At 53.8% G+C, this 11348-nt stretch overlaps 1 protein-coding gene across 2 annotated transcripts in view; it reads left to right on the top strand.

Annotated features, from left to right (window-relative positions):
• Window positions 1-1142: 1142 nt before the first annotated feature.
• Window positions 1143-11348, top strand: part of ZBTB7C (zinc finger and BTB domain containing 7C) — a 151071-nt gene continuing 140865 nt past the window's right edge. The window contains exons 1-2 of one of the 2 annotated variants that reach the window (XM_048292682.1): window positions 1143-1226; window positions 2172-2243. The gene's annotated coding sequence lies outside the window, so the exon portion shown is untranslated. Of the gene's footprint in view, window positions 1227-1532; window positions 1614-2171; window positions 2244-11348 lie in introns of those variants that run through there. The other variant, XM_048292688.1, reaches the window with a different exon arrangement.

Genomic DNA, 11348 nt, shown 5'->3' with positions numbered 1-11348 from the left:
AAACATCTCAAGAAGCTTCCTTTCTCACTGGAGAGTACAGGCAGGGTGAGGCAACTAGGAAGGGGATGCAGAGAGGATCCAGAGCTGCTGGATCCCTGCAGGAACAGGGCAATGCCATCAGCTGCACCCCGCTCCACCAAGCCCTTGCCTGCAAGAGGGATTGGGGGTCTTGCAGCAGGATGATGATGGTGGAGTACCACTCTGATCCATATATCGGCTTTTTTTTTAATCCCCATGCAAGGGTTTATTTGTCTGGAATTATCAAATGGTGCAGGACATGAGAAGTGGTGCCATGGGAACCTCTGAGGTTTAACAAGAACAAGACCTGAAGCAAGCTGCACTTGAGGCGAGGTGACCCCTCATCAATCCAGGATGGGGATGAACAGCAGCTCTGGGAAAATGACTTGAGGATGCTGGCGGTGAGGCCCTGGCACAGGTTGCCCAGAGAAGCTGTGCCTGCCCTATCCCTGGAAGTGTCCGAGGCCAGACTGGACGGGGCTTGGAGCACCCTGGTCTAGTGGAAGATGTCTCTGCCCACGGCGGGGGCTGGGAGTGGCTGATCTCCCGGGCCCATTCCCCCCTGGGCCATTCCCCGTCTCCAAGATCCCACCCCTCACGGCCCCGGCCCCGCACCCCGAGGGCAGCGGGCGGCGCTCAGACCCCGGGGCGGCGCCTCCGCCGCGCTCCCCTCAGGCGGTCCCGCCCCCCGCGCGCTCCCATTGGCTGATCCTCCCCGCCGCGCGCTCCCATTGGCCTCGCCGCCCGTCCGTCCGCCGCGGTTTGTTTGGTCGCGTGGACCTGTCAAGCCCGGGGCGGGGGGGGGGGGCGCGCGCGGGGGGGAGAGACAGAGAAAGGTGCGGCGCCCCCCCCCGGCGGTCCCACGTGGCAGCGCCCGCCGCCCCGACGGGGCGGGCAGGATCCCCCCCTCACCCCCCCCCGCGCGTCCCGTGTGGCCCCCCTGGCGCGGGGCCAGCGACATCCGGGCCCTTCGCTCGCCACCGCCGCCGAGCCGCCCGCAGCCGCGGGCCAGCGCCGCCGGACGGGGCGGGCGGTGCCGCGGTGCCCGTCGCGGTGCTGTGTCCGTCGCCATCCCCCGCCGCTGCCCCCTCGAGGTGCGCGGACCTGCCCCGCCCCGCCCCGTCCCGTCCCGTCCCGTCCCACGGCGGGGGCGATGCTCCCCCGGCTGCGCTGCCCGCGGATCCCTCCCTGCTGATTCGTGTTAGACGGTAAGTTCTGATTTTATTTATTTATTTTTTTTCTGTTCTGTTTGCTATTTTAAAATAATGCTCTGTTTCCTCCCTACCGGTATTCCCGGGTGGGAACTGCTGCCTTCACCGACGGGGGTGGACCGAGGGGTCTCTCTTTCCCAGGACCCTCCTGCGGGGGGAGGCGGTGGCGGCCCCCCCTCCTTCTCCTCCCCTCCTTCTCCTCTCCTCCCCTCTCCTCCCCTCCCCTCCCCTCCCCTCCCCTCCCCTGCCCTCCCCTCCCCTCCCGTCCCTCCCTCCGTCCCTCCCGGTGCCCGGGGACCGTGCCCGGTTCTCCCGCTGGGTCCCCGAGCTGCGGCAGCATCACGCAGAGGCAGCACCGCTGTCACCGGCGCTCCTGGCTCCCAGGTCGGATATTCCCCCCGTTCTTCTTCTCCAACGGTCGTTAATTTTTATTGATTAATTGCTATTAATTTTTTTTTTTTTGGTTGGTTGGTTGACTACTATTAGTAATTTTTTATTATTTTCCCCCTGGATCGTGGCAAAAGTTTCGCCCGAGTTCCTGCTGCCGGCGGTGGCTCGCGCTGCAGCCGATGCGGTCCCACTCTGCGAAGCGCTCCCTGATCCAAGGATCAACTTACAGGATCGGCTTTTCCTTGCAGGGAAGGACGGGAAGCGCCGGGTGATCCCGTCCCGTCCCGTCCCGTCCCGTCCCGTCCCGTCCCGTCCTATGTCCTCCCATCCTTTCTCCTTGCACCTCGCAGCGGGGCAGGGACCCGACGGCTCGGGATCCCCCCATTGCTGGGAAGCCCTCTGTGGGTTTTTAGCCCGGTTTTTACCCAGCTGCTTGCCCGTGCCTGTGAGAACTGGGAGGCGGCTGTGGCTCCTGCCCAGGCTGGCACCTCGGGCGAGGCGCTGTCCCCGCTGATGCTGGAGAGCCTCACGCTGTGTCACCGTGTCTCTTAGGTTTGCCTGGCGCAGGATCATCCCCCCGGACAGCCCCGCATCCCGGCGGCAGCACCGAGCCTCGGCGATGCGGTACGTCTGCCGCTGCGGGCAGGAGCGGGGCTGCCCGGAGCACAGGGTGTGGGGGAAGGCTGGCTGTGTGCCCCGGGCTGTGGGGCTTAGGGACGGGTGGGCGTGGAGGAGAGTGTCTCTGGGATGGGCACAGCCCGGGTGTGGGGAGTGTGGAGCGAGCGTCTCCGGGATGAGCATGGTGTGGGGCGAGCATCTCTGGGATGAGCATGGTGTGGGGCGAGCATCTCCGGGATGAGCATGGTGTGGGGTGAGCAGCTCTGGGATGTGCTCAGCGAGGGATGAGCATCTCTGGGATGTGCTAACCCTGGATTCGGGGAGTGTGGGATGATCATTTCTAGGATATGCTCAGTGTGGGGTGATGGTCCTTGGGATGTACTCAGTCGCGGTGTGGGGAGCGTGGTCATCCCTGAGATGTACGCAGTGTGGGGTGATCATTTCTGGGATGTACTCAGTGTGGGGTGGGGAGTGTGGGGGGATCAGTTCTGGGCTATGCTCAGTGTGGGGTGATGGTCCCTGGGCTGTCCCTGGTGTGCTGTGAGCGTTCCTGGGATGTGCTCAGCCCCGTCAGGTGTGGGGCGAGCACCCCAGCCGGCGTGGGTGCTTTTCCACCTCCCTTGCTGTGGCAGCAGCCGTGGTATCCCCAGATGTCCCCGCTGTCCCCTGGCTGCACACGCTGTGCGGCGGGAGAGGGAGCTCGCACTGAACAGGCTGAACAGGGAGGGGGACAGGATCCCCAGCCTGTGCAGGGTTCTGGGAGCCCCCCTACCCCCTGAAGGAGGGGAACCCCCTTCCTCTGAGCCCTGCTTTCCGCCAGCCCTCGCTGCAGCTCCGGCGCTGAATTTCCTCCGAGCCCTCCTGCCCATATTGTGCTATTGATTGCTGAGCTGAACTTCCTCCCGAAATCATTAAAGCTTAAAAAATTGATGGCACAATAGAGCCCTTTATTAGCCACATAACTTTTCTTGCTTTCTTCCTTTCTTCTTAGGGTTTTTTTTTTTTTTTTTTTTTTTTTAATCAACACAAAAGGGCAGAGCCTGAGCTCAGATTTGTGTCCTGTGTCCCTGTGAGAGCTGGGCAGCGTGCCCTCCTCCACCCCAGCTACCCATCGGCACAGCTGTGCCAGGCTATTTATTAGGAAAAATGGCAAAGATGGAATCGATGTGTGCAGGTCTTTTTTTCTCTTCTCCCTTAATCCCAGCCTCCTCTCTTTGCAGCCTACAGATAGGTCTATTTATTCCTGCTCTTGTAAATAAAAAATATTTGAATGGGGATTGTAATATTTTATTCCCTGTCATGCCTATCCTTTGGTCTAATGATGGCTGAGTTCTTGCTTGGTATTAACTTACCGTTTTAGTAACAGTTGAGTTTTCCTGAAGGAAATCCCTCTGGGCTGGCCATTACTGTGTCATTGTATAACACAGCAGAAAGATGGATTACCTGGATGGATCTCCTCCAGCATGACTTCACCAAGTGACAGGCTTCAGCTAATTTATCCCTGCTCCCGTTGCAATTGTTTGGGATGGGGTTTATAGCTTCTAGGAAATATTTGCAGAATCTCTGGGCGTGCAGTTGTAAATACAGACACTGATTTGCCAGGTGGGACTGCTGGCAGCACCCTGCTTCATTGTGAAGCCCCAGCTCCTGGAGTCAAGTTAACCCCTATGAGTTCTCCTTTAGCAGGGAAATACAAAGTTTTTACTTTTTCTGGTTATTCTGAGAGGTTTTAAGATGTGCTTGAGTGCGTTTGGGTAGAGGCAAGAGAAACAGGCAGAAAAGAAGTGCATTTATAAGTGTGAGTGTGTTCAGGTGTAAAATAAATCTCATGATTTCAAAGCCAATATAACATTTTGTTGAAGGATCCCTCAGCAATCCTGTGCCGGAGCAGGGATTGAAAGTCATGTAGAGGGGACACTGCCTCGCTGCGTGGCCTTGGGCCAATCATTTATCTTCTCTGCTGCAGTGTCAGTATCTCAGGAGCATGGCTGCCTGTGCTGGTCCATTTTCTGCTAGCCCTGTCTCAGTGCTGCACACTGTCCCTTTCCTCCTCACCACATCTTTCATGTGGCACCCTGTTACTTTCAATGCACTGCATCAGGCTGGACACCCCTGAGTGCAAAGAATCCCCCCCCAAATGCTTCCCTGCTAGGACAGGAGCAATGGGTGCATCCCTCTGTGCTCTGGGTTTTTCAGAAAGAAATCAGATTTGTTCTGGGTAATGCCATCCACCCTGCTTGCCCCCAGTTTGTCATCCCTGCAGAATATGGCATGCTGCTGCTGAGAATGATGGAGCTGTAGAACAAGAATAGCTCAGAGGGGTTTGTATTTGCAGATGACACTGAGCTGAGTGCAGTTGACGTGCCTGAGTGATGGGATGCCATCCGGAGGGACCTGGACAAGCTTGAGAAGTGGGCCCAAGGGAACCTTGTGAGCAGGGATATCTTCCACTGTCCCAGGTTGCTCCAAGCTCTCTCCAGCCTGGCCTTGGACACTTCCAGGGATCCAGGGGCAGCCACAGCTGCTCTGGGCACCCTGTGCCAGGGCCTGCCCACCCTCACAGACAGCAATTCCTTCCCAATATCCCATCCGTCCCTGCCCTCTGGCACTGGGAAGCCATTCCCTGTGTCCTGTCCCTCCATGCCTTGTCCCCAGTCCCTCTGCAGCTCTCCTGGAGCCCCTTTAGGCCCTGCCAGGGGCTCTGAGCTCTCCCTGGAGCCTTCTCTTGTGCAGCTGAACACCCCCAGCTGTCCCAGGCTGGCTGCAGAGCAGAGGGGCTCCAGCCCTGGAGCATCTCGGTGGCCTCCTCTGGACTGGTTGCAGCAGCTCCACATCCTTCTTGTGCTGAGGATTCCCAAGCTTCACTCCAGGTGGGGTCTCACCAGAGAGGAGCAGATGCAATTATAGTGTATTGAAAAGGTCTGAGAGTGCCTAGACTGGGGCTTTGCAGTTAGCAAAAGCAGGTGCCTGAAGACAAATTTGGGCATCTAAGCCCATGTGAAACCCTTCGCCTTCCTGGCTTGCCCAGGGGCATCCCTGTAGTCCCAGCCCTTGTCCCATTGCAGTGGCACATTCTCCTTAGCAGAGAGGACTTTCTGTTCTCTTCTCTTGCCACGCTCCAGAAGCTTATACAATTTTTTTGGCACTTTTCCCCGAAGTCATTATTCTGGGTAACATGGCTTGTTTGTTTATACTTTTTGGTTTTAATCATACTTTTTTTTTTTTTTTTGTAATAATTTATTTATTGTGTCTGAAAAGCTCCAGGGCTTCCTTTCTACTCCCCCACTCCCAGATGGTCGACTGTAAAAAAAAAAAAAAAAAGTAAATACTAGAATCAAAACGGAAATAGTTTGGTTCTGTAATGAATGAATTTTGGCTTTTCGAGAGAGAGTATGGGAGAGAAAAAGAAGGGCAGAGAAAGAAGTGTCAGGTGTGTTTGGAGGGAAAAGTGTGTCCTGCCCTGTGTTTTCAGCTCTGCTGAGTCTGTGCCACTCATTTTACAGCACTCCTGTGAAAAGGGATCCGGGTCTTGCTTTGCCTTTTATCTCACCATGATCAGCTCAAAGAAACAGCAGTCACTCTCCTCATTAATCTGTTTCATTTATTTAATGAGACCTTAGTTCTCCATTACTTCCACTGGGAGGAGGTGCCTTGGCTTATTTACCTGAGCTGGTTGGTCCGAAAGGCTTTTCTTGAGGTTTTTTGGAGGAGCAAGGAGCAGGTGGGTGGGGAGTGGTGGTCCTTGTCAGGCTGCTGGCTCCCTCTTCAGCAGTTTTCCAGGACCGAAGGGAATTGCTCCAAGAGCAGGGCTCAGGAGAAAGAGTTAAAAGGGTGGGGTGGCACTGCCTGTCCAGGTGGCAAGGACAACCAGGAGACAGCTCTGCTGCTGTTGCAGGCTGTGGTACAATTCCTAGGGAGCAGGACTGGGATACTGGCAGACCTTCATGGCTTGGAGGTCCTGCCCACCGTGGTGACACTTGGTCAGGTGTGGCTCGGGGTGGTGGCAGCTTGGTGGATGTCCACATCCAGGTGCTTCATGGGATGAACATCTGGCACGGGCCCAGGAGGTGACACAGTGCCTGGCATGAGTTAGCCCACATCCCAGGGGTGCTGGTGGACCACGTCAGCCTGCTTCTGGACATCGTGTTGGCTTCATCAGGGAGGGTGCAGGGCCACGTGCTGCCAGACCAGAGCTGGGATATTGCAAATCCAGCTGCTGCACTGCTCCCCAGCAGCAGGGCTTGTACGCTGCCTTGGGGCACTTTTGGAGCAGAGGAGAGGTGTGGGCTGATAGCATCTCATCCTGCTGGTCCATGGAAACCAGCACTGGGGCATGTGCTTATTGCTCCTGTAGGAAAGCAGGTCTCCAGGGCTAGGGAGGCTGTCACAGCTAGGGCAGATCACAGAGACGATGAAATGGCCTCAAGTTGCACCAGGGCAGGCTTAGATTGGATATTAGTGAAAATTTCTTACGGAAGGTGTTGGCAAATGTTGTCACAGCCTGCCAGGGCAGTGGTGGAGTCCCCATCCCTGGAGGGATTTAGAAGCCGTGTGGATGTGGCACCTGGGGACACGAGTTAGTGGTGGCCTTGGCAGTGCTGGGGGAATGGTAGGACTCAATTTTAGATTCTAGAGAGCTTTTCCAGCCTTAACAATTCAGTGGTTCTTTGATCTGGGACAGGCTTTGCAGAGGCCTGAGCTGCTGGCCTTGTAGTTCCTCATGGTTTGGGTGTGCTGGTGGCACACACATCCCCATTTGAAACGTCTGTCAGAGACCCCAGGTTACACCAGAGATGGGGCTTCTGTGCCTCTTCTGGTTCAACACTTAGATGGGTGCTCTGTGCATCAGAGTTCTGTTTGCTTTGCTGGCTTTTTCCTTGGGATTTGAGGACATTCTCTGGCTTTACATCCATTCCCCACCAACACCAGCCAAGACATTTCCTGTTCTCCTGTGTGATCTGTAGAGCTGCTGCTGTCAGGCAGTGTATTGATGGCGTGGCCTCAGTCATGGTTGGCACCTGAATGAATTACAGCAATACAAATAAATAAGAGAAGAAATAGTATTTGCAAGAGCAATGGGTTGAAGATCTAACATTTATGCAGCGCCATTCATCAGAAATGACACACAAATGCTCTGTAAACTCTCACATGCACATAAAACGCTGCTCCCAGGCTTCAGGATAGTGTCAGCTGTTTAATAACAAGGCTGCACTACGGTTCAGGACCCAAAATGCAAAATTACTTTGTCTACTTGTAGCTGCAGGGAAAATTTGGGTCCACAAATAGCATGAATCCTATCAGAAACTATTGGACTCCCCTATGAACATGATGTGGGCACTTTATTTATGTCTTTCAGTGGGTAAAACTGGCAGCTCTATGGCTTGTCTGAAGGTTGTTGCCTCTGCCAGCCAAGAGACTTGGGCTCTTTTGGGTTGTGGGGTGCATGATGCTCTAGAAAGTTATGGAATGGTTTGGGCTGGAAGAGACCTTGAAGCCCATCCAGGGACACCTTCCACTGTCCCAGGTTGCTCCAAGCTCTCTCCAGCCTGGCCTTGGACACTGCCAGGCATCCAGGGGCAGCCACAGCTGCTCTGGGCACCCTGTGCCAGGGCCTGCCCACCCTCCTTCCCAATATCCCATCCGTCCCTGCCCTCTGGCAGTGGGAAGCCATTCCCTGTGTCCTGTCCCTCCATGCCTTGTCCCCAGTCCCTCTGCAGCTCTCCTGGAGCCCCTTTAGGCCCTGCCAGGGGCTCTGAGCTCTCCCTGGAGCCTTCTCTTGTGCAGCTGAACACCCCCAGCTGTCCCAGGCTGGCTGCAGAGCAGAGGGGCTCCAGCCCTGGAGCATCTCGGTGGCCTCCTCTGGACTGGCTGCAGCAGCTCCCTGTCCTACCTATGTTGGGGGCTCCAGAGCTGGGGGCAGCTCTGCAGGTGGGGTTTTAGCTGAGCTGAGTAGAAGGAGCAGAATTTTCTCCCTTGACCTGCCAGTCAAGTCCTGTGTAGCTTTATGAGTTACTGATTTGCTGAGAAAAGTGGAGCCTCCCAGCCTCCTGTTGCTGCTTCTTGCAGATCTTGTGTCTGCTGGGTACAACATTTACCAGTGTGCAAGGTGGCCTTTGCCCTGTGGGAGCTCTCGGTCTCTGTTCCTGGTGACAGGAACGTTTCCACTGCTGTGCAGGCCCTCTCATTGCATCATGTTTAAGAACACACATCAGAGGAGGAGGTGGGGAGGGAGGAGAAGAGTTTGCTTCTTGCCCCCCCCCCCCATCCTTTTTTTTTTTCATTTTAATAAATCCAACTTTTACATATTTGTTTGCTCCGGCTTTCTCCTTTCTCCAGGCTTTGTCTAGCGTGAGACCTGAAGATTTGCATGCTTGATCAAGTAACCAAATCAGCATTAGCAAGTGTAGGGACGTCAAGCTAACTGGCAGGAGATGAACTCCGTGACTTCCACGAAGATGAGCCCTTCCGTAGAGCCTGTTGTGCCTTGGCACAGGGGCACGAGTCAGAAGCCACTGGCAAGTTTGATGTATGGATCCCTTTGGGGCCTTTGTTTTTAGGTTGCCTTGCTCTGTGGTGAGTGCCCGATCAAAGTGAAGCCGAGAAAAGGGTGGGCAGGAGCATGGTGACCTCCTCCAGCTCAGCAGGAAGCTCGAGGCTGAAGTCCAGAAGATGTGAGAGAACATATTCGGGGTGTTCATTGTCGCTTTTGAGCATCTCGATTATGAATTAAACAGGGGAGAAGAGAAACGTGGTTGTTGGCACAACTGAGGTTGCTCAGTGGGGATTTGTGGGCAGCGCTGTTACTGGTCAGCCTGGCCTTTGTGAATTGTCCTTTTCTTTGGATGTTTCCACCTTAGAGTTTCTTCTTGGATCTGGAAGTCGTATTGTGGACCTTGATCTTCTCTCCAACCCAAAGGCACCAGGCATTGTGATTGTCTGGGCTGTCGTGTGCAGTGCCAGGAGCTGGGCATTGATGGTCTTTGTGGGGCTTTCCAGGTCAGGGTATTTATTCTGTGCTTCTGTGATGGGTGCAGAGCTGGTGCTGGCTGATGCCTGGGATTAATTAAATTAATGTCTGATATGCAGTTATTTGTTTTCCCCACGAAGAGATAAGCCCTTCTTGGTCAGCCTGGTCAGAAGCGCAGAGTTGCCATGTGAATTGTAAGCAGGACACCAGCAGCAGGGTTTCTTTTAACTGTTTCAAACTATTAGGCTGTAAAATGAGTCCTTTCATAACATGTAATTAATAAGGCGATGCATTCGTTTCCCATATTCAGGTTTTAAGGTTTAAGTGACCCGGGATAGACAGGCTTCACTAAACAAACATCAACATGTAAATTAATGGTATCAGGTTAGAAATGACCCATTTTAGTTCCTTTTCAAAATACAAAAAAGAGAGTGTTCACTTAATTTTTTGTGATGCTGATGCAACTTGGGGATCCCATTTAAGCAGATTTGTCTGTACAGGTACATACAGACTCCAGAAGCATGGCCTGTGTTAAGTTTTGATGCCTTTTTTAATGTCTTCTACAGAATGGTTTGGGTTGGAAGGGTTCTTAAAGCTCATCCAGGACACCTTCCAATATCCCAGCTTGCTCCAAGCCTTGTCCAGCCTGTCCTTGGAAACTTCCGGGGATGGGGGAGCTGCAGCTGCTCTGGGAAACTTGTGCCAGGGCCTGACCACCCTCACAGGGAAGGATTTCTTTGTAACATCTAATCTAAATTTACCTTCTGAGTTTAAAACGGTTCTCCCTTGTCCTATCACTACATGCCCATGTAAAAAGTCCCTTTCCATCTTTTTTATAAGCTCCCTTTAAATACTGAAAGGAACATATCTGTGGGCCTTCAGGAGGAACAGAGAAGCAGATCATTCTACCTCCTCTAAAATAATCTAAAAATGGGGTGCTGTGTGTAGCACAGCTGAAAGTTGTGATTTTTTTTGGGTCACCTCGATTGGGAGCCTGGTGTGCCTGAAAATTATAAAATAAAAAGTGCTCCAAATTTTCCACAACTGCAAATCCCCCATGTTATTTTCATATGTTGCAACAATTTGTACTTTAAAGGCACCATTTTAGTAAAGCTTAATATTGCTTCTCCTGTGTTTTAGACTTGCATAGTTGTGCAAGAGATAATTGCCTGTTTGGTAGACAAAAAGCTAATTTTGCCTCAGGCCCTGTAGTTTTTCTTAACAAAGTTGGTCCTTACTGGGAAGCAGCTTGCAAGTGTCGAGTGTATGGATGAGTCTGGAGGGGCACAAATGGGTGGATGATGTGCAGGTGTGGTTTACAAAAAAAAAACCCAAAAAACAACCCAACCCACAAACCATTTTTCTGCCACGCTGAATACTGCCGAACACCTTTTCCTCACACCCTCTGCCTCATCTGGTGCTCCACCGTGAGCTCCTGGGGGTGGCAACATCTTTGGGAGTTTTGGCAGCCGCCCTGGTGGGTTTGGCATGGGGTGTGCACCCTTGGTAGATGGGCAGTTGCGTTTCTCTTTTGCTCTTACGCTGTTTTTATTGGTATTAGGGGGTGTTTTTATGTGGTTTCCAATATGCAAATGCTCAGACAGTGCGCCCTGAGGCTGGCGGCTCCTTTCAGTGCTTCCCTGGGGCTCCCCACCCTGCGCTGGCCCTAGGGCTGGTGGTGCCTGTGGTGGCTGGGCTGACTAAGGAGTGTCTGGTGACTCATGTCCTGGGGACACCCAGGTGATTGAGGTGACCCAGAGGGGTAAATCTTCCTTCTGTTTGCGGTGCTTCATGCTCGGGGTTGTCCTCTTCTGCTCCTCCATCTTAAGTGTCTCCATCACTTTGACCTTGTGCTGTGGGTCTTCCTCAGATTCCATCGCCAGCATGATCCCTTCCCCACCTTCCCATGGGTTCTCCTTCTCCCTCCCCAGAGGCAGGGCTCACTGTCCAGCCCTGTCCAGGTCAGGTCCTTCATCAGCTGAGCAAGAGGAGGCTGTGCTGCAGGCATGGCAGGTTGACTGACCAGCCACGCCTATGGGTTGTCCGTAGTAATTCATTAGGAATGTAAAGAGGGTCGTGTGTCTGTATGGAGCAGCTTTTCTCCGTGGACGAGGGATGGGTGCTGATGAGGAGTTTGTGATAGG

Source organism: Corvus hawaiiensis, chromosome Z (genome assembly GCF_020740725.1).
Source record: "Corvus hawaiiensis isolate bCorHaw1 chromosome Z, bCorHaw1.pri.cur, whole genome shotgun sequence".
NCBI lineage: Eukaryota > Metazoa > Chordata > Aves > Passeriformes > Corvidae > Corvus > Corvus hawaiiensis.
The sequence above is the reverse complement of the archived record's forward strand: the minus strand, read 5'-3'. Positions and strand labels throughout refer to the sequence as shown.